The sequence below is a fragment of the Amblyraja radiata genome, chromosome 5, assembly GCF_010909765.2.
Source record: "Amblyraja radiata isolate CabotCenter1 chromosome 5, sAmbRad1.1.pri, whole genome shotgun sequence".
Lineage (NCBI taxonomy): Eukaryota > Metazoa > Chordata > Chondrichthyes > Rajiformes > Rajidae > Amblyraja > Amblyraja radiata.
The window spans coordinates 78,416,534-78,422,533 of NC_045960.1; positions in this window are offsets into that span (position 1 = coordinate 78,416,534).

Below are 6,000 nucleotides of genomic sequence, written 5' to 3' on the forward strand. Positions count from 1 at the left end.
CTGAACTGGTCAATAAACAGCATCCTCACATAGCTGCCCTTCTGGCTGTCAAGGTGAGAGAGAGCGGTGTGCAGAAGCTGGGAGACCGCATCATCCGTGGATCTGTTCGGACGGTATGCGAACTGCAGTGGGTCCATGGTGAGAGGGAGGAAGGCGCAGATGTGATTCTTGATCAGCCTCTCAAAGCATTTCATGACTACCGAGGTGAGGGTCACCGGTCAGTGGTCATTCAAGCAGGCTGGAGAGGCATTCTTTGGCACTGGTACAATGGTTGATCTTTTGAAGCAGGTAGGGACCACGGACTTGGCCAGGGAGAGGTTGAATATTGTGGTGAGTACTGGAGCAAGCTGAGTAGGACTTTGGTACTCGCCTAGATATACCATCTGAGCCTTCAGCTTTCCTCATGTTCACACCTGTCAGAGCCCTCCTCACGTCGTGCTCGGTCACCGAGAATGTGTGCACATCCCCAGCGGTGGACCTCCCTCCAGCCTCGCTAGCCAGCCTCGCTAGCCAGCACACTGGCAGTGTTGTTGTTAGCCCACGAGCTAGGGGGTACTTTTGCCCATCTGGAAACGTGCATAAAAAGAGTTCAGGTCATCAGCTAGGGAGGTGCCGGCACTCACGGTTGAGAGGGGGCTGCTCTGGTAGTTAGTTATAGTCCGTAGCCCCTGCCAAAGGCGCCTGGTGTTCCGCTGCTCCATCTGCGACACCATCCTTTTCTTTTAGTTTTATTACATCCCTAACTTCCCTTGTCAACCACGGTTGCCTCTACTGAAAATGGCGCCGCTCAATGGCGACTCGGTTTTGCTCTCCCTATTTGTTTGTTTAGTGTTGTTTTGTTTGCTCGCAGAGCCCAGCTTTGGCTTACTTAAGCACGATAAGACTGAACTACTTCACATTCGAGACAACATGCCCGCTTTTGTACCCGAACTTCCACCGGACTTTCATCAAGTCGGTGGCGAGTGGTTGAAACACCGTGGGCAGCCGAGGAAACGGGGCAGGAGAGGGGGTGTACTCGTTCGGCTGAGGCGTCGCATCCACAGCCCAGCTTTACCAAGCTTGATCCTATCCAACGTCCGCTCGCTGGCGAACAAGAAAGACGAGCTTTTCATGCTCATTCGCTCACAAAGGGACTTTAGAGACGCCGCTGCTGTGTGCCTCACTGAAACCTGGCTGGATGAGAATATGTCGGACTCCACGCTACAACAAGCAGGCTTCTCTCTCCACCGCGCCGACAGAACCAGGGACTCACTCAAACAATGCGGGGGTGGTGTTTGCTGCTACATCAACAGGAATTGGTGTACTGACTCCAAAACCATGTCACAAATCTGCTCGCCGGATTTAGAGCTTCTTACGGTGATGTGTAAGCCCTTCTATCTACCGAGGGAGTTTTCCTCCATCATCCTGGCCGCTGTCTACATACCACCGAGCGCCTCAGCTCCGTCCGCGTCGCAGCAACTGGCCGATCACATCATGGAGGTGGAAAATTCCAATCCAGACGCGGTTGTGCTGGCGTTAGGAGACTTTAATCACGTCTCCCTAAAGAAGGCTCTCCCGAGATACAAGCCTCAGATCCACATTGCCACCAGGCTGGATAATACACTGGACCAATGCTATTCCTCCATCCCCGAGGCATATCATGCTGTGGTTAGAGCCCCTATCGGTGAGTCTGACCACAACACCATTCTCCTGATTCCTAAGTATCGTCAAAAACTTAAGGTGGAAAAACCAACTGTCAAACTTTTTAGGAAATGGTTCTCACAAGCCATAGAAACTTTACAGGACTGTTTTGACTCCACTGAATGGAGCACCTTCTGGGCTGATGGCCAGTACGATATTAACACCTACACTGACACTGTTACATCGTATATTCATTTCTGTGAGAGTGTATGCATTCTAACTAAAACTGTGACTGTTTATAATAACAACAAGCCCTGGTTTAATAATGATGTGAGGTTACTATGTAGGAAGAAGCATGATGCATTTAAACATGGAGACATGGTTCAATATAAACTGCTGAAATATGAATTTCAGCGAGCTGTGATCAAAGCTAAAGCTTCCTACAGAGTAAAGCTAGAAAACAAATTACAAGCTAATGACATCAAAGGGGTGTGGCAAGGTCTGCAGGCTATCACAGACTATAAAACCAAGCACCATGTTCTAGACAGCCACCCCTCCCTCCCTGGGAGGCTCAATGACTTTTACTGTCGTTTTGACAAGGGCAACCATCAGTCCCCCTCTTTAACCACAGAGCTGGGCGACACTACTCCTACTGTCTCAGAACATGACGTTAGAACCCTGCTCCGCCAGCTTAACACCAGGAAGGCAGCAGGGCCTGACGGTGTGGCGCCTGCTACATTAAGACACTGCTCTAATGAACTGACACCCGTCCTCACCTCCATTTTCAACTGGTCACTTCAACTCTCAATTGTGCCTGCTTGTTTCAAGTCAGCTGTGATCGTACCAGTCCCCAAGAAAAATAACATCACTTGTCTTAACGACTATAGGCCTGTTGCCTTAACTTCAGTCATCATGAAGGTTCTTGAGAGACTGGTATGCAAACATCTTTCCAGCATTACACTTGATCCCTATCAATTCACCTACAGAGCCAACAGAAGTGTAGATGATGCAGTGTCCCTCTGTGTGCACTCCATCCTCCAACACCTGGAATCCAGATCCACATATGCTCGCATTCTTTTTGTGGATTTTAGCTCCGCTTTCAATACCATCGTTCCTGTAAAGTTGATACACACTTTACAGGAACTGGGGGTCAACTCATCTCTATGTAAATGGATCTATAGCTTTCTATGTGACAGAAAACAGGTGGTAAAAATTGGTAACCATGTCTCACTGGCTAGGTTCCTGAACATCGGCGCCCCCCAGGGTTGCGTTTTATCACCTCTTCTGTACTCTGTATACACACATTTTTGCTGTTCACACTCTGACTCTGTCTTGTTATTTAAGTTTGCAGATGACACATACTATGCAGTGGTAGCTGTGTGGAATGAGCTTCCAGTGAAGGTGGTGGAGGCAGGTTCGTTTTTATCATTTAAAAATAAATTGGATAGTTATATGGATGGGAAAGGAATGGAGGGTTATGGTCTGAGCGCAGGTATATGGGACTAGGGGAGATTATGTGTTCGGCACGGACTAGAGGGGTCGAGATGGCCTGTTTCCGTGCTGTAATTGTTATATGGTTATTATATGTTATATGGTTATCTGTGGCAGGTCTTATTACCAATAACATCGAAACCGTTTACCGTAGTGAAGTAGAGGAGCTAGTAAGGTGGTGTGAGAACAACAACCTCATACTTAACATCTCAAAAACTAAGGAGCTGGTTGTTGATTTCAGAAAGAAGGCTACCCCCCTCCTCCCTCTCTTCATCAATGGAGAGGTGGTTGAGAGGGTCACCTCCTTTAAGTTCCTCGGGACCACCATACATCAATTCCTATCATGGGAGCTCAACACCAGTCTCATAATCAGTAAGTGCCACCAGCGACTCTACTTCCTGCGGCAGCTTAAAAAATTCAGGGTCAGTCGACCAGCCATGACCCACTTCTATAGGTCTACCATAGAAAGCATACTCACATTCTCCATGCTTGTCTGGTATGGTCACACAACCTCGCAGGATAAGATACGGCTGGAGAGAATAGTGCGCCGAGCTTCTAAGATCATCGGTTGCAGCAAACTTCCCTCAGTGACATCACTTTACTCAACAAGACTCACCAGAAAGGCCAAAAAAATCATAGCAGACCACTTTCACCCGGCACATTACTTCTTTAATCTCCTCCCATCAGGAAGGAGATATAGAAGCATTAAAAGTAAAACATCTCGCTTCAGAGACAGCACCTACCTCCAAGCCATCAGATATTTGAATTTGCACTAATCACTCTGCACTTTCTTTTGCACTTGCACTTACGCTTAACATGACGCTGCTGGGTACTGTCCTTTCTGTATATATTGTCCTTCGTACGGTATTGTCTGTATTATTTATTGTGGTGTATGTGGTGGTTGTATTGTACTGTATTGTATCTGTCTGAGAGCGAACCAAGACACATTCCTATCAACTTGTTGACATGGCAATAAACTTCTTGAATCTTGAATCTTGAAGTCCACTGCCCACACAAAATAAGTCATCTGCAGTCCGATTATTATTTTTCTTTTGAAAAGGGATGCGTTACAAATAAGAGTCAACAGAAATCAATACTCCACCGGCATATGCACAAAGCTCAATTTGGTTCTATATTTAGACTTCATTTTGCAAAAGAACTTTGGGCAAAATAATTAATTATACTAATCGGAGACCACAGAAACTATTCAGCATAGTTTATTTTTAATCAAATTGAAAATCTACACTTATCAGTGTAAATTAGTACGTACTTTCATCTTTATTTTTCCTGCATTATGATTAATCAAGTAAAAATCTCTGGTTTGCTCTTGCTTCTTTACTTGGTTTAGACAGTATTTATCACAAAATTAATTAAAGTTGGACTTCATTCTGCTTTTATCAAAATACTTAGGCAATTAGAGTTTATCTTGTAAAATACCTAGATAATAAGAATGAATGCAACCCTAATTCTACCTCGGCAACAGAGCACTGCAAATCATCCCTTTTACCTTTTTACTGTCTTTTCACTCCCTTGAATGATTCATGCCTAATTGATGTATCATTTTGTTTTGTGTGTCACCTGGGCATGTGATGCTACTGCAAGCAAGCTTTTCATTGTGCTTGTACTTCACTGTCCTTGTGCACATGGCAATAAACTCGACTTGACCTCCCTTGACCTGAATGTTTTTTAGTCAGTGTAGCCTTGTAATGCTCGTCATAAGCATTGGACAAATTAGAATCCTTTCAATATCTGGAAGCATTATGTTTGCTTTTATTACATTTTGTCATTCAAAAGGTACAAGAAACTATACGGCAAGTGTGAAATTCTTCTTTGGCAGCCCATGCCGCAGATGTGCAAGCATTGAATGCCAGTTGAATATATCTACTGACATACATCTTGCTTGATCTTAATAGATCCAAATGGGAGGGCAACTAATGACTGATACATACATTTAGTACTGGTAACAATAAATTAATTTCTTCACATACAATATGGCAGTGGGCACCATTGTCATGGCAATTTTCTATGATATTATTAATAGTTTTATAGAGGGAATGAACCCCAAGTGCATAGAAGCATATCAAGGAATACTGAAACCATTGCTTCTTAGGGATGTGTATCTCCAGTGGATGTGGACCGACCCAGTCGTAACATCTCCGTAAAAGTTTATCATGTCACTTTTCTGCATGAATCAAGGAGCTATACATCTAACATTTGCCACTAATGGGAAACTTCTTGTTGCCAGTCAATGAAAAGACTACACATGATTGCAACCGTGGCACCCACAGTATAGATACATGTGAATAACGTGTATATAATGTTTAGTGCAAGATAAAGTCCAGTAAAGTCTGATCAAAGTAGATAGTAGCTCTCTAGTTGTTAGTAGGATGGTTCAGTTACCTGATGAGAGCTGAGAAGAAAGTGATTCATGTTACAATGAAGTGTAAGGATAGCATCTCTAGAACATACACTTTCACTGAGAAACCACCAGCACGAACCACACTGAACACACTTAAGTTATTTGATAGGACAGCTGAATAAAATCCTGAGTTGTGTGTCAATTCCAATCAGAAGCTCTAATGGAGCAGCCAGGGAGGAAATTACTGGACAAAGCAAAACTGGCCCACCGGCACCCCGAACATGACAACATGTAAAGAAAGTAGTTGCTGGGCTGGGATCATAACATAACTTCATGCCTACAAGTCCTTTCAAAAGTACTTTATTGCAAACATGGTGCAACATCATGAGTGGATGGAGAGCGCTAAGCATCTTTGTAAGCATGATGTTCCTGTCAAGTGCACACACATGCCAATATTTTACCAGTGTGCTACTCGGATGTCAGAATGTTTTCCTTGCGAAGTGTGGTGACCAACAAGCAACGTATGAGAG